Genomic DNA, 22,563 nt, shown 5'->3' on the forward strand with positions numbered 1-22,563 from the left:
TAAATTTGAGCTATTTATTACACCATTGGTAGAAATGTAGATTGGTGTATAACTTTTAGATAAAGCAGTTTGGCAGGTCTTATTAGGAACTTTAATGAGTCAATGAATGCCATCTGAAGAGTTTATTTTTGAGAATTCCTCTTAAGGAATTAATTAGAGATGCAACCATAGGTTTACCTATGTGAATGTAAGTCAGTTTATTGATGAAAGTTTAAAAATTGGGAACAAGCTATAAATCCAGCAATGATAGGTTACTGAAAGAAATTAAGTTAAATGCACTTGATGTCATGTTTAATGATAGAACAAGATGTAAGATTATAAATATAACATGTCCACATTGTGGTAAAAGTATGTAAGCATAGACATGACATTGGAAGTAAGGAGAGCAAAATGCTAATTGTGATCATACATGGTTAGTGGGATTGTTGGAAATTTTAATTCTCTGTGTTTCTTTATATGTTTTCCATATTTTCTTCTTTGAACATTTATTACTTTTATAATCAGAATCTTGTCTTCATAGAATACTTAGTATTTAAGCAAACAGTTCATTGATATTTCAGGAATTATACAAATTCTCTAGGCTGCTGATATTTACCAGTTAACATTCTTTAGAAATGGAGAAGGGAAGTCTTTTTCTCAATCACTTTTAAGGATTTGTACCTACTTCCTTGAGATCTAATATAGTTTGAGTGTGAGACCTGAAAGGTAATAGTAGGAGAGTTCCCATTTATCCTGCAGATCTATCAAAGATCATTGGAATGGGGGATGTGTTTTAGGAGTTGAAGTAAATTCTATTGTGAAGGACTGAAGATCAATATAGAAATGTCTCTTTTTTTTTTTTTTCCAAATGACAGCTGAGGAAGAAAGATAGATCATTACTCACTGCCTATTTGGAGGCTGTTCACGAACTGCTTTTAAAAACCAGTGCTCGGTTCAGCAATTTTGCCATGTCTTCAGATGGCCAGTTTTGGTGGATCTATTTAATTAGATTTAAACATGGCATCTGTAGCCCCAGTAAATTCAAGTAATTAAGCTTCATGATTTCTTGTGTGTTATAAATGTCACTAAAATTGCTGTTGCAGAACAGATTATTTCTTTGGTAATTGCAATTTTTGTCATGAATTGTTTCATCACTTTTAGTGATTAGAACTTAGAAATAATTCCTTAAAATGGTCCTCAACTGAATACATGTTTGTTTGCTTTTTTTTTTTAAATTGGGTCTCCTTGTCCATTTTTTTCTCCTCAATTATTTGTGCTAGTGTACTTGCCTTCCATATAGAAAAGGAAATGGAAAATGCTTTCAAAGGGCACAAGGCCCAGAGTTAGAGTTGTCCTGGGAGGGTAGCCTCAGTGTTTCTTTAGAAGGGAAGCTCTGTTCTAGTTGGTTTGATTCCATCTGGGAGCATGCATGATATAGGTTTTTGGGAGGTCAGGACTGGCCTGTGGTGTCCATGAATAACCAAAGGCCTTTTGAGATGTTCGCCTGTTTGCTATGTTCCTCCATCTCTTGGGAAGTAGCCTAAACAATAGTAACACCAAAGAGGTGGTTTTGGCGGCCAAACGGGGCCTGCCTCTCCTGATCATCAATGCTAGACATCTGTAGAGATTCTACAGATCCTCCAATCTGCTGGTCAATGATTGAAATGACAATTTTGACAACTTGATGTGTGCTAAGAGAGTCCTAGGTGCTGCGGATGCAAACACATCTTTATCTCCCGCCCTCCTCCATGAAATGAATATGTTGACTTCCCTGCCTGGTGACTGGCTGTTGTCTTTTCTGTTCACCCTAATGTACAGTTCCCTCCAACCAAACAAGATGCTCTGCTGTCTCTGCTCACATTGCTGCTATTTCTACCTGGAATCATCTACAACGCTCCTTCTGTTTCAGCAGTAAAGGTTCTGATTTTTCAAGTCCAGCTCCATTTCCATCTCTTCTTTGGAACTTTTATCAAACTCCAAAGCCAGAAGCAGTGACTCTGCTCTCTGAAGATTCTGCATTTGTCTTCAAGGCAGGTGCTACATCTTACCTTGTAGTGTGGCTATTTGTGAACATCTTTTTGCTTTCCACAGGGCAGGAAACCATTTGACTTACCTTTGGTTTCCTAGAGAAAGAAGTAAATATGCTTGTTTGCTGTATGGATGAAATGCCTTTTAGATATGTTGATCTAGGACAAATATGCAATGGGGGCAAGCATTTCAGCATTTGACCCAGGGTTGTACCCAGCCAGTTGTATAGTCTGACAACTTACTGTGTTACTGAAAACTCAATAAGATGATAATATCAGTATTAGGCTCAGTAATGCAGGTCATCATTTTGTTTCATTTTTATTTAAAAATGTATTTAAAAATGCAATAAAATATAACATAAAAATCACTATTTTAATCTGTGAACTTCTGTGGCATTAGGTATATTCACATTGTAGTGCAGCCATCACCACTGTCTAGCTCCAGAATGTTTTTCGTCTTGCATAATGGAAACACTGTTCTCCTTTTCTCCCAGCCCCAGGCAACCACCATTCTACTTGCTGTCTCTATGAATAGTCTGACTACTCTAGTTGCCTCACATAAGTCAAGCAGGTTTTATAATAGCATCTGTCTTTGTGGGTCTGGTTTATTTCACTTAGCATAATGTCTTCAGAGTTCATTCACGGTGTGTCATATGTCAGAATTTCCTTTTTTAAGGGTGAATAATATTTCATTGTATTTTATACTCCATTTTAAAAAAATCTTTTCACGGGTCAGTGAACACTTGGGTTGTTTCTACCTTTTGGTTATTGTGAATAATCCTGCCGTTAGCATGGGCATACAGATATCATGTCAGGTCCCTGCTTTCAATTCTTTTGGGTACATATCCAGAAGTGGAATTGCTGAGTTACATGGTAATTCTATGTTTATCTTTTTGAGGAACCTCAGTGCTGTTTTTCTATAGCAGCTGCATCATTTTACACTCCCATCAGTGGTGCACAATTTTTCCATATCCTCGCCAACACTTGTTATTTTCTGGGATCGTTTTTGTTTTATGTAATAACCATCCTAAGGGGTGTGAAGTGGTATCTTATTATGGTTTTGATTTGCATTTCCTTAATGATTATGGTTATTATCTTTTCATGTGCTTATTGGCTGTGGTTTATCATTTGAGTAGTTATTTAACTAGACATTGCACAAAAACTCTTTACATGCACTGTCTTAGTCCATTTTGTGTTGCTGTGATAGAATACCCAAGACTGGGCAATTTATAAAGAAAAGAGGTTTATTTAGCTCATGGTTCTTCAGGCTGGGAAGTTCAATGGCATGGCCTTGGTTTCTGGTGAGAGCTTTTAAGCTGCATCATAACATAGTGAGAAGGTCAAAGGGGAAGTAGACACATGCAAAGAGACAAAAAAACCCAAGGGACATCCTGGGTTTGTAACTATCCACTCTTGCAGGAACTAATTCATTTTCCTTGAGAAATAATCCAGTCTTGCCAGAGGAAGAACTTACTCACTACCTCCAGAATGGCACCAAGCCACCCACCAGGGTGAGACCCTCATGACCCAAACACTCCCCACTGTATCCCACCTCCCAACATCACCACACTGGGGATCAAATTTCAACATGAGTTTTGGTAGGGGCAAACAAACCATATCCAAATCATGGCATATACCGTGTCACTTATTCCTAACAGCAAACCTGTGAAAAAGGCAGTTATAGTATATTCATTTCATGGAAGATGGAAACAGAACTCTGGGCAGTTAAGTAACTTGTCCAGCCCATGCATGAGTGACTGAGCTGGTACACAAACCCGAGTGTGTCTAGTTCAAAGGCTGTGAGCCTAATCATCTCCTGAAGCATGCATTCCAAGATTGTTTGACTGTAGGTAACAGAAAACCTCTCCTACACTGGTTTAAAGAATGAGGAGTTTGTTTTTCTTACTTAATAACTAGTCTGAAGGGATATAGCTGCTGTCCTTGCCTCATTAGCTCAACAACAACAGAGCTAACATTTGATTCTCTAGGTATTTCCCTTATGGCTCCCTCATTGCTTCCTTTTGTGGGGTGGCTGTTACAGCCCCAAACATTACATCTGTGGTGAAGATGGGGAGAAGAAATAAGGGCCAAACTAGCTTGGACTGTCTTTATAAAAAATTAAAGCAAAAGCATTCGTAGAAGCCTCTGAACAGATTTCTACAGACATTGCTGTGGCCAGAACTAGATCATGTCATGACCCCTCAGTGTAAAGGAGGTAAGTGGGTGGATGACTCTGCCATCTCTGTAGCGAAAGGCAGCAAGGGAAAAGGTGTTTGCAGTGGCGTTTGGGCAGCCACTCAACAGTCAGTTACGGTATACATTTCTAGAGGAATCCATGGTTTATTTTTCCTTAATTAGAATTCTAAAACCAAAATGAGAGTGATTAAGTTCCTCTGCTGCATTTTAACTGGAAACAAATTTTATGTCAAAATCTTCTCCAACCAAGGAAGGCATATACAAAGATAATGAAAATACCAGGAGAGGTGGATAAAAGGTTTAAGTCCAAATCACTTAGTAGATTGTAAAGGACTATGCAAATTTAGTTTTGCTAGTGTGGGAGCTTCCTGGGGCAGAGGCCGTGTCTCATCATTGCGGAATCCCCAGGGTCTAGCACAGGGCCTGGAACACCATGGGCAAAATAAATAGGCGATTACAGAACTGGCTGAAGCATCGTTTTAATAGTCAGTGGTAGAAAAGCTTCCAGGACACACGGCTGTCCTGGATGAGGGAAGGAGAAGCTGTCTTTGAATTGCTGAGTATGAGCTGGGGTGATGGATAGTCTTTTTGCCCACCTGTGAATAGAGCTTTTGGTATATTCTATAATAATGCTATAGGTAGGTTTAAATCAAAATTTAAATTCCAAGAAAATACACTGCTGGCAGAAATCAGCCAGCAATGTCATCTTTTTAAGATGGATCACCTGCCATGTGGCTCTGTGTGCTAGAATGTTGAACACACCTCTGTGTAGAAAGATTAGTATCATGTATTTATCATCCTCATCAAACGCTGTTTACTGGCTGCCTGGGGGAACAGCAACTGCTCAATATGAAATGCTCTTCTGCCTTCCCAAGTACTTGCTATTCTGGCCTGGGTCGAGGTGGACACACAGGAATTGAAGACACACTTCACAAGCTGTCCTAGAAACAGCCACATCCCTAGAGAGACCTCTAGTCTGAGAGACTACTCAGGCCAGATTCTACACCAATCATAGTGTACGCATCACCTTGCTTAATTTCTGCCACAGTGTTGTGAGGCTTAAGTGGTCAGTCCATCCAGGATTTGAATAGAGATCTTTGGTCTCCACAGTTTAGGTTTTCTCTTCTCTTTTGAATTATAGATGGATTGATCTCTTGGGTCTAGAGTGACTTCATTGTCAGTATGGGCTAAGGATTGAACTGTGGATTAAGAGTCCAGGGTTTAAACCACAGCTCTGCCAAAGAAGACAAGGCTTTGGGAAATCCCCTTTCCTTTTCTAGGCCTCAGTTTATTCTTCTCAGTTTATGTGGGCATGCTGAATGTGCTAAGCCAAATCATACTTACTAGTGCCTCCTATGTGCTAGGGAGTGCACTGGCACTGAGGCCATTGTACTGAGCATGTTGAACTTGTTTCTGCCTTCATGGAGCTTACAGTCAGCAGATGTGACAGCCATTAAACAAATACCCAAGTAAGTATTAATTACAGTGGTGCTAAGTGCTGTAAATGAAAGCATAATACAATGAGAGACCTGATATAACGGGGGTGGGGGTGAGCTGGAAACACTTCACAGAGAAAGTTTTGCCTTAAACAGAGATGAAGGGTACATATGAGTTTTCTGTGGGATTATGTTTTGCGGGATATGTGATCCCAAGAGGCAGAATCACAAATCTATTTCCAGAGACAGAGCAGCCTTAGAAAGTAGAATCCTGCTGCATTTCAGGAACTGAAAGGAGACCAATCTGTGGAAACAGAATGAATAGGAGAAAAGCAGAAAGACTGCTGGAAGAGTAGGCAGGGCCCAGATCTTCACAGCATCATGAAAACCATGTGGAGATTTTGGTATTTATCCAAAGAATAAAGGGAAACCACTCAAGGTAGGGCAAGAGTACCATGATCAGATGTAAGTCTATAAAGGATCACTCTTCTTGCAGGATGAAAAGAGGTTGGGGAAGAACAAGGGCACCCAGGTTGGAGGGAGTTCCATGGGTCCATGTGAGAGAGCTGTTGTTGGCTTGGATGATGGCAGCAGTGGAGATGGAGAGAAGCTGAAGGGCTTGAGAGAAACTCAGGAGGCAGAATGGATAGGATTTGGTGTTTTACTTTAAGGTGGAGGAATTAGGAAGTAGGAGGTGTTAGGACAACTCCCATGATTGTGGTTGTCTGCCTTTGGGAGTGGTGGGCTGGGGCCAGTGAGGAGAGCCAGAGGGGACCCACAGTTTGGCAGCAGGACATTGAGGGAGAACTTATGCCTAACAGGGATGAACTACTGCTTCTTTAAAGCTTATCTTAGGGAGAACACAACATTTCCATTCAGTGAGTAGACAGAGTCTACAAATTTTCCAGGGAAAGATGCAGAATGAAAATGGTTGACACAAACAGTGAAAGGAGCTTAGATTCCATGAGGTCCAGCAAACCATGAGTAACTCCAGGAAGAATCGAGGGAGTTGCCTTGAAGGACAGGTTGGGGACTGGCTCTCCCATGGCCATCTCTCCTGGCTGGTTGGCTGTGATTGCCTCTGAACTGGGCTCCCTGCCTTTCCATTTTCCCCACATGACTCTCCTAGTGATGTGACTATGTCTCAGAAACCTCTTGCTTAAGAGGTTAAAAGCCTGAATGAAGGTTCTTTGTTGTGTAAAGGATACAGTCTACCCTCTCAGTCTCTCTCCTACTGCTGTCCTCTCCACTTTCTCCTTCCTTCACACATTCTAACTTGTTTTTAACCTCAGTCCAGCCAGGTTATGAAGAGATTGGTATGTCTACAGTAGCCCCAGGGAGTCAGGGAGTGACTTGTGCTGGGTCATGGCTTGGCTTATCCATAGAAAGAGCTGAAGTGGACAGAAATGGAAAACTTCTGGGTTCTACTGTGCAGGTACAAGTAAAGGGAGCTTACTCCTGGCACAGCAGTACCTTTGAGCATGGAAACAGGACTTGGCCAGGGTAACATGACTTGCTGAGTAGCCAAAGTTACTGCCTTTTATGGTTAAGACAAGTTGTTTCTGGGTTCTGACCCAGAGTGGAGTAGTAGGGAGATCACAGTTCTGAGATCTTTGGCCTGGTAGGCATCTTACTCCATGGGGGATTCTGTGATCACCAAGCTCTGGATGCACCTTTGTAAGAAAACAAGGGAGACCACAGAGAACTCAGCCCTTGCCCATGCCCTTGGCTTCTTCCTAACCGTGGCCCTGCTTAGTTGCTTCTTCCATAGTAAATGAAAAAAACTGTGTTTTTATGGGGACATTGGTGAGATAGATGAGCACAGCCCGCACTGCTTTTGGGCCCAAGCATAGAAGTATCAACCAGTGTTGGGGGAAAAGGCTTCTTTCCACTTCCGCAGTGAACACAGTGCTTTTAGTAAAGGTAATACTAGCTGCCATAGGAGAGAAATCCCGGCACCTAGGTAGGTTAGGGGAGGGTTCTGCTTCTTGGCATCATTCAGGGACCTAGGCTATTGGCGGCAGCTGCTCTCTCTCAGTCTGCTGGCAAATGGGGAAAGAATATGAGAAGGCATACCCACTTCTTAACTATTTGACTTGGAAGTGACACATATTATTTCTAGTCACTTCATTAGCAAGAATTAGTCATATGGTCCCACCTACATGCAGAGGGGTCTGGGAAATGAAGTCCTTGGCTTGGCAGCTGCTTTCCAGCAGCGCATCTATTCTGGAAGGAGAATATGAATGGTTGGTGGACCCCTCACTCTCTGTGCCACACACAGCAATATTGTGATGCACCTTATGAGAGTCCCTTGGCATCTGTGACCCCTGGCAGAGATGTCAGCACTCTCAGGGTGTTGTGTGGGTAGGACTGAGCAATGGGGGTGCCGGATTGGGAAGGATTTCTTGTGAACTCTTGTTTTCACTTCTGGGGACTCCCAGAAATAACTGGGTGGCACTTCTGGTAGCAGGAGTTCTTACATTATGTTGAGACAGTCACCCAGAGGTTAGAGAAAGGCCTATAGGCTAATGATGTTTGAGGAAACTCAGGTCACATGTAATAAGAATTTTTTCTTATTTTCAGAGTTTTTCTAGGGAAGATGATTCACATTTGTTCCATAGAACTATCCTACAAATGTAGGAGAATAACTCACCAGCCTGCCCTTGTTTGAAGTATGTTTTGAAAACATGCCATTTGTCTTGACTCTTATCTGGCACTCAAAAGACAAACCTCTGATGTGTATTGAGCTCAGCATGAGGGGCCCTCCTTGTGTGGATGTCTGGCTCTTGATCGTAGATACTTCCGTCACATGTGAATATGTAAGTGGACATTCCAACTTATAAATCAGTCTTACATTTGTTTCAGAAGGAATGAGTCAGTTCTTAAGCTCATCTACACTGGAAAACTGAGCATCAGTATTGCTTCAGGTAACTTTTCAAAGCTCAGCCCTAAAGAACCCTCATTTCTTTTGCTGATGTCATTTGGTATCCGTGCCTGAGTAAGAGTTCCTGAAAAGCTGTGCGTTCACATTGGGTGTCCAGAATTCTCATTGCCTCCCTCTGCATTTGGGAGTAAGCAGTTGATAATCTTATCACCAATGGACTGCAGTTGATATGTAAAAAAGTTATGCTATGGTATATATAGATTAAAAATAACAGTCGGCCGGGCGCGGTGGCTCAAGCCTGTAATCCCAGCACTCTGGGAGGCCGAGATGGGCGGATCACAAGGTCAGGAGAACGAGACCATCCTGGCTAACACGGTGAAACCCCGTCTCTACTAAAAAATACAAAAAAAACCCCAAAAAACAAAAAATTAGCCGGGTGTGGTGGCGGGCGCCTGCAGTCCCAGCTACTCTTGGGAGGCTGAGGCAGGAGAATGGCGTAAACCCGGGAGGCAGAGCTTGCAGTGAGCTGAGATCCGGCCACGGCACTCCAGCCTGGGCGACAGAGCAAGACTCCATCTCAAAAAAAAACAAAAAAAACAAAAAAAAACCAAAAACAGTCAAACAACAGCAGTGATGATAGGCAGCTAACACTAATTGATCACTTAACTGTTGGTCAGGCATATGAACTGTGCGGTACTTTATAAGCTAGGTACTGTTGTCATGTCTATTTTATGGATGCAAAAACTATAGCAATCCTTCAAAGGTTGTATTGTAGAGATGTGGCCAAGCCAGGGTTGGAGCCCAGTTGTTGGGTGTAGTACCTAATTTCTGGGATAGACACTAAGCTAGAATGAGTTGGTGTACTTCTGGCAACCTTTTTTTTTTTTTTTTTTAAATGTACCCTTAACAATATAGAAGACGGAATGTATACCCCAAAGAGGTTTGAGGGTTTGGGGAGTTTAACTAGAAGCATCTATTGCAGTGGGAAATGTCTTTTTAAACATCTTAATTCATTTTGTGAATATTGCTGTCTATTCTATAATACAGTGTGACTCTTTTACCATGAAAACATTTTCATTTTATCCTTTTTAAATTCCCATGTAAAATTGACACTCCAGAAAATATACACCATGTTATTTTGTGGCTTGCTGTACTCTCTGGTAAAATGCAGGGCACCGATAGAGGTAAGCAGGTCCCAGCTTGAGAAGCTTTGATATATGGTTTGCTAAACCAGAGGTTGTGGATGTGTGATCAGTATCCAGACACTGGCATTCAAACGTGGATATCTGGACAAACTTTAGTTCTCTGCTTCAGAAAATGCATGTGGTATTCTTTTTTTTTTTTTTTTTTTTTGGAGATGCATTTGGCAGCAGAATTCCAGGTAATTCTTTTTTGGAGGGCAGGTTGTGGAGGATGTTTGATGTGACACAGATGAAAAGCCACACATGGGAGCAGGAGATAATGTACAGTAGGATATATTTTTGTTGAATATTCTCTCATGTCTCCAGGATCATGGTTTTTTGCCATACCAATGCTTTATGGGAATCCAGAAAATAAACAACTGGAGCAGATCAATAAGTACATTAGTAATAAATGTATCTCCACTAGGTAAGGCCATCCATTGTACTAAGCCCAATCTTAAGTGTTGGTTTAAAATATTAGCCTTGTGAAAGCATTTTAAAAATAGTCAGTAGAAACAAGGGACAGACTGAAATCTTTATTATTTGTAACTGTGTTGTTTTTATTTATGAATGTAGACAAAGCCTTTGGTAAACTTCTAGAATGGGAAGCTTGTATTGATAACAGGGAAGACTGCTTTTTAAAAGACTGATTTTATTGAGGAATAACTTAAATGCAGTAAAATGCATCCATTTAAGTATACAGTTTGAGATTTAACAAAAGTATTCACGCATGTAAATACCACCACCATCAAGATTTAGAACATTTTTATTACCCAAACTTTCCTCATGCCCCTTTATACTCAGTCCCTCAGTCCCAGGAGACCTCTCATCTACTTTCTGTCACCGTAGATACATTTTACGTATAAGTGGAATCATAGTATGTAATCTTACTGTCCGGCTTCTTTCCCTTAGCACAACCTTTTTTAGATTTGTCCATGTTCTTGTGTATATTGGTAATTCTTTGTTATTGTTGACTACTTTCCATTGTATAGATATAACTTGTTTATCCATTCACTGTTGATGGACATCTGGATTGTTTCCAGCTTGAGACTATTATGAGTAGGGTTGTCATGAGCATTCACGTACAAAGCTTTTGTTTGCCATGAGCATTCATGGCAATGAATGCTTTTACTTCTATTGGGTAAATAACTAGGAATGGAATTGCTGGGTCATATTTACAGACCAGTGGAACAAAATAGAGTGTCCAGAAATAGACTCACACATATATGGTCAGTTGAAGTTTTGTTTGTTTTTAGAGATAAGGTCTCGCTCTGTCACCCAGGCTGGAGTGCAGTGGCATGATCATAACTTGCTGCAGCCTCAAACTCCTGGGATCAAGTGATCCTCCACCTCAGCCTCCTGAGTAGCTAGGACTATAGGTGCATGCAACCATGCCTGGCTAATTTAAAAGTGTTTTTTAGAAATGTGCCTTTGCTGTGTTTCCCAGGCTGTTCTGAAACTCCTTCACTTAAAGCAGTCCTCCTGTCGTGGCCTCCCAAAAGACTGAGATTACAGGTGTGCGCCACCATGCCTGGCTTATTTTGTTTGTTTTTACGAAGATGTCAAGGTGTAAATCACTGGCGAAAAGGATAGACTTTCAACAAATATTGCTGGAACAACCAGGTATCTGTATGAAAAAAAAAAGAATCTTCACTCATACCTCAAAACATATACAAAAATGAACTTGAAATGGGTTATATACACTTGAACATCAGAGTAAAATGTAAAACTATAAAACTTCTAAAAAAATCTTCATTAACTTGGAGTAGGCAAAGATTTGTTAGACAGGACTCAAAAAGCATACTCATATGAGAAAAAAAACTGAACTTCATTAACATTAAGAACTTGGGCTCTTAGAAAGTCCCCATTAAGAAAATGAAAAGATGAGACACCTGATGGGAGAAAATATTTTATATACACACATGTGCATATAAACATGCATGTACACATATATGTATCTATATATGTGGATATGTACATGTATGACAAAGGACTTATACCCAAAATATATAAAGAAATATTACAACTTCAAAATGAGGGACAATTCAATAAGGAGATGGGCAAAATATTTGAACAAAAGCTTCACAAAAAGAGATCGATAAGTGGCCAGTGGGCACATAAAAAGATGTTCAAAATTTGTACTGATCATGGAAATACAAATTAAAATCACAAGAAGATACTATTTCACCTTCATGATAGTGTCTAACATTTAAAAATTTGGCAATACTTGGTGCTGGTGGGGATGTTGAACTCTCATCGATTGTTGTTGAGAGTGTAAAATGCTACACTTGCTTTGGAAAAGTGTTTGGCAGTTTCTTATTAATATTATTTTTGATAGCCTTCTGATTTGTTCTTAGTTACAGTTACATCCTCCACTATATCTTTTATTTCCCCCAGTTTTATGGCTCTTTGGGGACAGCAATGGGTTTTCTCAAGTTCCATTATTATCTTTGAGTAGGGTTATATAAGGCTATCACTTTTGCTCCTCTGCTTAACTAAAGGTAATATCCAAGAAAGTGATAGGTATATTTAAAAAGACAATTACTGTAAGAAAAGCAGCTAATATATATAACTAATGTTGATTCTGAGAACCCATGTAGTTACCATTTCCAGAGTTTTTTATATCTTTGTGTAGATCCAGGTTTCCATCTGGTATAATATTTACTCTGCCTGAAGCATTTAATTTTTCTTTTCAGAGGCGCAGATCTGCTGGTGATGAATTCTCTAAGGTTTTGTATGTCCGAAAAAGTCTTTATTGCAACTTTTGAAAGACATTTTTGCTGAGTATAGAATTTTATGTTGACAGGTTTCCCGCCCCCCCCCCCCCCCCCCAGTACTTAAAGATGTTGCTCTTCTGTCTTGCTAGGGTTGTTTTCAGCAAGAAATGTGTTCTTTTCCTTTTCTCTTGTCCTCTGTAACATGTCTATTTTTCTTCTGGCTGATTTTAAGGTTTTGTGACTTCTTCTCTTTATGACTAGTTTGGAGCAATTTGATATGAGCCTTTGTATCCTTTTCTTCCTGTTTCCTGTGCTTGAGGTTCATTGAGATTCTTGGATCTGTGGGTTTACAGTTTTTATCTGCTTAGGTTTCTGAGAACTAACAAGGTGATTTGAGCTTTTGGGATATTTAGGAAGATATGATTTCTCAGGGTTGCCAGGGTAACAGTGCCAGCTAATGTATTTTCATTCAATTAAGTTAGCAGGTAAGTAAGTGGATATAGATCAGCAAAAGTTTCTCTTTTTTTCCCCCAGAAACCTTAAATGAGCTTGCCACCAGACTCTTGGTTAAGAAAATAAGGACCTTCATTTTAATTTTTATTCATCTGGGCAATTGACCAGGTAGAGATTTCCCATTTGTGGCTTTTTGGCTCAGTGCTTATTGGAATCACACTTCTGGAATGTGGTGAAGAATTCCTCTGAACCAGGGAACTGCCTGTTTACCCCATTATGGGGATCCGAGCAGTTTTCATTATTCTTCACAATGGAGGGAGAGGGAAGGACCTGGCTGTCATCTTGACCTCATCCCAGAGGACCCTTCCTACCACCTTTGGGTGCATGTCCCTCAACCTTGGGCCTGTGTAACTCACAGTAAGCTTCATAACCACTGGTCTTCAAACATATGGCTTGTGTTTCTTCTCCTCCCTCACAAATCCTATTTAAACAGTCAGCCCAGAGAATTACCTGTAGCACTGATTCAGCTCACAAATATTTGTGTGCTTGTAATAGGAAGGGATTGCTTTTTGTGATCGGAATCTCAAACTGTTTGGGCTCTTCTCTATTTGTCTCACCTTCCTCCCTAATTCAGGAACTATTCATAAATCTCTATTTACACATTTATCCTGAAATACGGTTTTCTCATCAATTCTAAATTTAATCCCCCAAATGGCTTGTATCCTTTAAGTAGGACTTATAAATATTATCCTGTATCTCCTCTTCTGGCTTACTTATAACTGTGCTAGTTCCTAAATTGGAATGCTTTCCTGGTCCTAATTGAATGTTCTTTTGTGGATTCAGGCCAAATTCAGATTCAGGGAGGTCTTTGATGGAACAAGCTTTGATCAGCAAAGATATAGCACCTAAGGGACAGGATGTAATATCCTCCAGTTAGTAAGGGGGGGTGGGCGGCGACATACTTGGGATTATCTATGACTTTTTTTTAGCTTCCGAATGTGCGGCTTTTGAAACTCTAGACCTTAGGTGCTAAAATATAAAGTCTTGGAAAATATTTTTAATACCTTCCAGAAACACAGAGTGCTTATTTCAGGAATTAATGAAAATGTAAATCTCTCTTATTTTATTTTCCTGGCAATGTACTTAATAGGTGGATACATGGTCACATCCCAATTTAGTAAAATTTCTCCAGCAATAAATCATGACCAGAAGGGTATTTTCAATGTTTTGCCACCAGCAAGTGAATGTCTTCCCTTTAATATGGGGAAATGTAAACAGAGCAAGCATTCCTGTTTCTTCAGGCTTTAAAATCATTAATAAAGATGTCTTTACTATAGAAGGGAAGGGTGGTGAGCTGTCACATTTTTATTATTCTACTGAGTAAGTGAATTTACCCAACACATAAATTAGCAAATACATTTTTTTCCCTGTAGCACATGTTGACATTTTCCTGCAGATGGCTCGGCAGAAGGGGAAGCTCGAAAGGTGGTTGGTGACAAAGGACAGGCATGTGTGGTCACCATCTTTTGCCACTCAGAAACACTGGCCTGCTCACCCCTCTCACCCAGCCAGCGTACTTGCTGGGAGGGGAAGCTTTGTGACTGCAGACACTGTAGTGAAGAATGGAGGAGGAACAGGAAGTAAGTAGAATCTGTCTGATCCCTAAGAATTATATTTTTGCTCTTCTGTATTAAAATTGTTCATATGGTTGCAAGTAGGACAAAACATTCTTTGTGTATGTTTTCTTTCCATTTGGAGGAATTTACCAATCACGGTTTGTCTATAGATGATATTTTTTTGAGCCAACAGTTGGAAGACAGGTTATTTGACCTGTAAGTGCTCATACGTTTGTTTCAGGAGAACAGGTGGGTGGAGGGAGGGTAATCTCTGTTTTAAAAAAGTACGTGTGGGGCTGAGGAAATTCAGATTCTTGTCATGCACATACCTGGTAGAACCTTTGTGATAGACAAACTAGTTGTTGATGGGAACAGTTAGGGGCTCAGTATGAACAGTTTGGTACTTCTTGATTATGAGAGATAAACATTTAATCGGGTATTTGAGACTGAAGTTTGTATAGAGGCAGAAGCCTTCCAAATAGAGTTGTGACATCACATTACACCCTGAGGTGACACAGGGCATGGTACTACTCCCTCCAAAGGTTGTGCCTTCAGAGAAGCCAGGAGTGTAGCTCAGGTCTTGGTCTGAGGGCTGTGATTTATGCTCAGATGGGATGGAGTTCATTCCAGGAGCTGTGAAGGAGTAGATGTGACTGAGATCTTCCAGGAAGGCAGGACAAGATCAGAGGGAAACTACCCTAGTGAGTGAATAGAAGTCCCATTCATCTATCCACTCAGCTGTTAATTATCTGCTTATTATTATTATTAAAACTGTTTAATACCAAAGCCAATTTTGAAATAAGTTGGTAAAATCGTAGATTATGGTGCATGTGTATGTGTGTTTTTTTGTTTTTGCTCACGATTTAAAAAATTTAGCTTGTCATCAGTGAAAGAAAATTAGTGTTTATGCATTTTTATATTTTCTTCCATGAGTTTATATTTAGAATGCAGTATAATTCTGGGGGAAAAAAACCCAAAATAGACTAAAAGTCAATGAGAAGCAAAGTATAGCTCTTCATTCAGCAGAGTTGACTGAGGAGAAAAGAATTTTGAGCTACTGTCCTCATTTCTAAAATGAGGTAATAGTGGTATTTACCTCATAGATAACTAAATGAGGTTATGACTGTAAGTTTTTGATACAGCACCTCCGAAAATTACTTTTAAGATTTTATAAAAATAGCATTAAATGCTACATGTTGTTTTTTAAAGGTGCCTTTTTTCTTTTTCCCCCACTTAACACTAGATTTGGGACAGCTTTCTCTGTTAGAACATAGTGATCTAGTCAGATAATCAGAGTACACTTGGACTCTCATTTATCTTCCAAGTCTTCTGTTGAAGGAAATTTAGGTCTCCTGCACTTGTCTTGTCTCACAGAGCAGTAGAGAACATTCCTGCACATTTATTTTGCTTTATTTATTTATTTGCTTTGAAGAATAACATCTCTGTCACTTGTTCTTGAGGCCTGTGAAGGGCAACACAGTCCCTGCCTTGGATCACAGGCCCTGGTGAAGACTCCGCTGAAGTTCCCTGGCATCTTCTGAGGTGGGAATTGGAGTCGATACTGTTCTCTTTCTGTCTGAGGGACTGCTTCTCTTTCTGAGCTTCAGTAGCTCTGAGTGGGTCAACCTGGTTCCTTTCATTTGGCCTAGGAATGATGTTTCCCAGACAGTGACTTTGTGCTTCCCTTGTGTCCCTCCCTAAACCGAAGTGGACAGCTATGCAGTTGTTTTCTCGTTCATTGACGTTTCAAGGTGACACATTTTACTTGGGAAACACCTACCCATACTTAGCCATCTCCCATGAGTTGCCTTTTTCAGGCCTGTCAGCTGTAGAAGGGAAGTCCAGCTAATGTTTCACTGTGGCTAAACTTCCGTAGGGTTGCCAGATGTTCATTTTGGCATAATGCACTCCAGCTGGCAGAAACTGGGTGCCGACAGGAGCTCTATACCTGCCCCTTGTCAGTGAGGTCCTGAGGTAGAAGGGGCCTGCAGAGTGCAGACCTGTGCTCTGACAAACTAGAGATTTTGTCTGAGTGGAGTGGGGCTTGTGGGCCTGGAAAATGATTGTCTGGTGAGAGAAGTAATACATGAGGTCACTGTTGCATTGGGCTCATGCAGTCTATCTCCATGACAGGTGACTCTTCCCCTCAACTCTTCACAGTGTGGGCGGATTGTTTATCTGGAGTCGGAGGGCTCTGCATCAGAGTCCTAGAGTGTCTCTCTCCCCCATTCTTTCTCCTTGGCTGCTGCAATAGCCATACGGCCCTTTTCTTTACTGCATAGATGAGGGCTAGGAAGTGCAGTGGAAAAACATATTCAACCTTTTCCTTTTCAAGGTCTAAATAGATTTTTAAATTTTTTGGAGAGGGTTGAAGCTATGGGATGAAGTGAAATTTTGGTGTTTGAGAGAGCTGTCATTATCCATTGCGTTTATTTAACTTCCTGCACTTTGCCATGCTCTCATTTGCAGGATGGGAGCCTCCCAAGGCCCTGGTGAGATAAACAGCCCCAGAAGTTGTTAACCCCATTTTACAGAAGATAAAGTGAGGCCCTTGAGGGGAGGTGGCACATCTAAAAACATACAGCTGGGAAGTGGCAGAGTGGAAAGAAGCCCGTGGTCTTTTTGCTTCCAGTCCAAGGTGCATTCCAGAACATCACATTGGTTACTCAGAGGGATTGTCTTCAAATGCCAATAGTATTATGTCTTTACTGTTCTCGAAATTTGGGGCTCCTTGTTAACTTCAGAGTGACACCCAAACTCTTAACATGCCCGACAAGGTCCTTGGTGATTTGGCCCTGCCTCTCCCTCCATCCTCCTCATTGGTGCTCTCCCCTTCTTCAGGTCTTTGCTGTAATCCTACAGAACACCCTCCATCTTGCCTCCTGCTTGTAACTATGCTCATCTCTCTACGTGTCCTCATTCTGTGGATAATTAGTACCCATCCTATAGGCCTCAGCTCAGAGCTCCCTTTATCTGGGAAGTCTTGGCTAGATCCCAGACTGGGTTAAATAGTTCCAGTTGCTCACACTGCACCCTGCTCCATCGTATTGTGATGAGATTGTAAGGGGAGGGACTGCACCTGTCCTTTTCCCCACTGTATCTTCATTAGGGCCCAGTACAGTGCCTCCATAAGAGGGTGCCAAGTAAAGACCTTCTGGCTGGAACCCATGCTGCCACTGGTCCTGAGAAGCATGGGCATTTGTGACTTGCTTCTGGAGTTTATCCAAAGCAGGACACTAGGAAACATACTTTCCTGAGGTCCCCAAACTTGATGTGCTCATCTGCAAATCTTGGTCCTCTTCTCAAGGTGGTATTTCTGTCTTTTCAGTGGCTTGCATCCCCTTCTTCTTCCCACTGCATTGCTGCCTGTCTCTTCATCTGGGCCTCGTTGGAGGGAAAGCAGGTCTCCTTTGTGCATGGGATGTCTCTGACTGCGCTGGGCGGTGTCCGTCAGAGAGCTGGTGTGGCACACTCCCCTCTGAACTCGAGCTCATGCTCACAGGTGTGAATCTTGCCTACTCTTTGTGGTACACCCTAGGCAAAGAGAGCTGTCCAGTGGTGTGGGGCACAGTCTCTATTTAATACTTGTTGACTTTATTAAAATGCAGGGATATCTTCTGGGCCAGTTATCCAATGGGCACAGAACGGAACTTGTTTGGAATAATGAAACCAATAACAGAACCTGACAGCCGTGATCCATGCGGCCAATGAGATGGTTATCAACAAGCAGCCTTTCGCTGGCTACCTGCAGCCAGCCTGCTCATAACATCTTAAAAAGGCTCTGTTGTCTTGATAAACCTACATGGTCATCAGTTTCCAAGGGCTGGTTCCCCTTAACATCGTGATCAATTCTTAAAATTAATTATCATCAGGAACAAGTCAAATGATACCTCAGAAAGATCCTTTTAAACACTAACAGGCACTGTGGTGAAGTGTCTAGATAAGGGAAAATAGATCAGCTGGAAGATGTAATAAACCAGCAGAGCACCTTGATTAAGTGCCTGTGAATGCCGAATATCAGGAGCATGATAATAATGGCATAAAATGGGAAGGCTTTCAAAGATAATAAAGTCTGTGGTGTGATGATTTGGGAAGTGTGAAGCTGAGGGAGAAAGTGAAGTTTTCAGGGCTTGAGGAGACAGCTGGGACCCAGGCCAGCTATGTGGTGGCAGTGGGTGGCTCATGGGGGACCATTGCTAGACCATATCTGATGTGCCTGGGCATCCCTTCCCACCACCGCAGTGCTCAGCCCTGGCCTGAAGCATAGGAGGTACCTGGTAAATACTAAACCAAGCTAAACTGAATTTCCATTCAACATAGTTTCCCCAAGGGCTAGACGTCTATTTTGCTCGGCACTTAGTAGTGAGCCTAGCATTTAATAGCTGTCAAATGATGGAAGGCATGGAGTTCTGGTATGCATATCCTTCTAACCTAACAGAGAAACATATGAATGTCAAAACCAAAAAACAAAACTAACTTTGCCAACCCAGTCGTTGTGGGCACAATAGCTAGTCTTCCATGGCAGCTGCCATGTGCCTCTTACCCATGTAATATTCATCATGCGCCAAGTAGTGCTAATTTATCATGTGTTAAAATGCTGTTAAGGCTAATTTTATTTAATCCTTATGGGCAACCCTAGGAGATGGGTACTATCATTATGCCATTTTACAGGAAGTGACACACAGCTGGCACATGGCAGATTTGAGATGTGAGCCCAGGCTGTCTGACTCTAGATCCCGTGCTCTGAGATGCTAGGCCAGACTTCCTTCTCCAGATTTCCTTTAGCCCAGCACTCTTCAGCCTGATCCCATGGCAGCCTCCCTTTCCACCTGCATGCTGCCTGTGGATCTGCAATTCCTCAAACCCATGGCTTTGGTTCAGCCCACCTGCCTAGGGTTATGAAGCTTATGTCTCCTATGAAGGGTATAACAAATCAGATTGGTACAGACACTTTCAGTGCTTCTAACAGTATTGCCTCCTTCCAGGCTTTTCATAAAGAAAGGGAAAACCCCCTTTGAGGATGGGGAGGTGGGGACCATGTCTGGTGCTTCCTGGATGGAGTTAGGGGTGGGTGGTCATGACACTTTGGAGATCGTATGGGGGACTGGAGGTGGCCTGGATTCCTTCAGACTTGGAAGTTCTTTTCCTGGAGTCTGATAGGCTGTGCTCTAAAATGTGTGTTCGGGGAAGCGGTTTTGGAGGGAGATGGGACTGACCTTCGTGAAACATAAATTGAGCACCAGGCACAGTGCTGAGGGCTGTCTTCCCACTCACCCAGTGAGGAAAGTAGAGTTATCCTCCCATTTTTTTGGTTGAGGAAACTGAGGCTCACAGAGGCTAAGAAGCATGGGCAAGGCCATGCAGCTAGTAAGTGGTGGAGCTGGGCTGCTCCTGGTCTATCTCAAGTTCTTTCCTTGACATCTTATTCTGATTTCCAGGGGAATTGGCTTTTGGTGGAGGCTGGTGTCCTTTGCCATGACAACATTAGAAAATGAGCTGCGGGTGACCTTAAGAGTTATGCAGTTAAAAAAAAAAATAAAGTAAATGGGGTCCTGAGAGGGTAAATATGTTCCTTTCATGTTGGCCATAGCTAGGAGCTTAAGGCTGTTCCCCTTTCCCCTTACTTTTTCTCAAGAATGGGCTTGGATTAGAGACAAAGATAAGCTTTTTATCTCTGAGAAGGAGGGCAAGGACTGATGTGTTTCAAGGGCACTTAGGAGGTATTGCATGCTAGAGGTGGCACTGGCAAGGCAGGAATTATCACAGCAAGGGGCTGTGGTGTTTCTACTTCTGTCTCAGTCTACTGGGCATCATGGTTGAGCCTATGTGAGAGGAAACCTGTCCCTGTCTGTCTCTCTCCCCTCCACATCCCCACTCCTGACTATCTGATGCTGAGACCATATGACTCACCATTCATGGTGGGGTTGGGGGACACCCAGCCTCTTCTGTCTTCTAAAATGTATGGGGAGTGCCAGGGACACAGCACTGAATAACACAGCCAAGGTCTTTTTTCTCATGGGCCTTATGGGCTAGTAGAGCTAACAGACAGACATTAAGCCAGAAAACAAATAAATCATCTATTTTCAGGTAAGGGTAAGTGTTGTGAAGGAAATAAGTCAAGATGCAGTGAAAAAAATCTTCCAGGGAGATGGAATATCATCTACGAAGAGTCCCAAGTGGTACAGAGCTTGGCCTGTTGCAGGGGCTGCAAGGAGGCCCTTGTGCCTGGAGCCAAGTGAGCAGTGGGGGTGGGAGCGGGAGAGGAACCCAGGAGGCATAGACCCTGCAGGGCCTTGTGGCTTGGAAACAGGACTGGGATGTCATTCTAGGCACAGGGGAAAGCACCAATGGGTTTTAATCTAGGAAATGATGTGACCTGACATAGGTTTGAGATGTTCTCTGTGTCTTTGGCTCTGCTGATAGGTGCATAGTGGCTTATGTTTTCTTACAGAGCAGAAAGACTTGAGGTTCTGTTTTGTGTTGGGGGGAGAATGAGATTTTTATGTTAGCCTGGGTGATCGGCTTTTTCTCTATGGTCTAGTCTGAATCACTGGCATTTTATGTTGGGGTCTGGACTCAAGAATGTAGTGTTTTGTGCTGATTTTGTCTTACATATATTTTTTACAGGGACCTTGAGAAGGGGAATATGGGCTCAGGCAGGATTTATGCATTCCTGGGTCACTACCAATTGCTACCATCGAATAGTTTCCTAAACTGATCACCACTCCCCCTTCTCAGGTACACCAAGCTAGTGAGTGACTGCAGGAACCCTGGGGTCCTGTGTCTTCAGGAAGGCTTGATTTTTATAACATCCTGCCCTCTGGGTTAAACCTGTTAGTGCTGCTCTTTTTCTGCCTCTTGTCTCTTCGCAAGTTTCTCCCCAGTTGTGAAATGCAGCTTAAAGAGCACAGCGTTGTCACATTTCCCTAGAGAAAAAAGATCAATTGCTCTAAAATTGCCCATTCTCCTTGGACAGCAGTGGTTTAAAGTGACAGCTGGGGAGTTGAAGTAAAAATCTTATATCTGTTTTTTCCAGACCATGAAATTATGTCCTGCTCCAGTACGTATTTCACTGATGTAATTTAGCTCTTAATTCTTTCTGAGTTTATTTCAGCCATGTTTTAGCAGCATCCCAGGATGCTGTTAATGCCTCAAAGGGGTTAAAGGCAAGACCTTAGTTCAAGACCCAGCTTGGCCACTCACTTACTTTTTGGCCTTAGGCAGACTTCTTTCTCCTGCGAGTGTCAGTGTCCTCAATATAAAATTCTTATAATGGTAGAAGCTAATGGAAGTGAACATTCATATTAGTCTATTGAAGCACTTGCTTGAATAATTCATTGAGTCCTCTTAACAGTCCTATGTGGCAAATGCTATTATTATTTCCATTTTACAGGTGTGAACACTGGGGTGAGGTTCAGTTACTAGCCCAGTGCCACTCACCAAGAAAGCAGAGGAGCTGGGATCTAAAGCCAGAATCTGTTCCTGGCCCCTAACTAGAGCTATCCATAGAACCTCTCTCTGAGGGCTGCTCTGACACTTACATGGAAAAATGTGTGTATTGCACTTGTTACAGTGCCTGGCACATAGTCAGTGTTCTTCTCTAGTTCTGAAGGGTTGCCCTCTTGGAAGACTTCTAAGTAGAAGGGCAGAAGCTTTGAATCCAAATGGGCTTTCTGCTGATGGTGACAGTTCTTTGGCATCCAGTGCTCAAGATGGACTACATGTTAAGTCATTAGATGTTGACAAGGTAAGGCTGTCTGAAAATTGGTGTTCTGCCCATACCCCCAGGCCCATTGGTTGCCTTCAATATTGTGGGCATGCATCTACTCCTGCCTGGCCTTACTGCTCCTGTGGGAGTCCTCACTCATTGATACACACCTCAGTCCTAGAATTAATCTCTTCCTTCTGATGACTTTGGCACCTACAGGATTTGGCACTGGCATCAAGCACTAGGGGCTGACACCACTTTTATGCATCCCTAGGTATGACTGTCCTGGTGAGAGGCTGCCCCTGTCTGGATGCCTGACTCCTGGGCTTTAAGTATCTGATAGTGGTGAGCCTCTGTAGGAGGCTG

At 42.0% G+C, this 22,563-nt stretch overlaps 1 protein-coding gene and 1 long non-coding RNA gene across 2 annotated transcripts in view; both read left to right on the forward strand.

Moving 5' to 3' along the window:
• LOC139363763 (uncharacterized) overlaps window positions 1-10,899 on the forward strand; it is a 60,738-nt gene extending 49,839 nt beyond the window's left edge. Inside the window, exon 2 of the long non-coding RNA XR_011624658.1 lies at window positions 1,798-10,899. This is a non-coding gene — a long non-coding RNA (uncharacterized lncRNA). The remainder of the gene's footprint in view (window positions 1-1,797) is intronic.
• Window positions 1-22,563, forward strand: part of LOC105467102 (SPARC (osteonectin), cwcv and kazal like domains proteoglycan 1) — a 514,664-nt gene that overhangs the window by 64,305 nt on the left and 427,796 nt on the right. The window lies entirely within an intron of this gene.

Source organism: Macaca nemestrina, chromosome 6 (assembly GCF_043159975.1).
Source record: "Macaca nemestrina isolate mMacNem1 chromosome 6, mMacNem.hap1, whole genome shotgun sequence".
Classification (NCBI taxonomy): domain Eukaryota; kingdom Metazoa; phylum Chordata; class Mammalia; order Primates; family Cercopithecidae; genus Macaca; species Macaca nemestrina.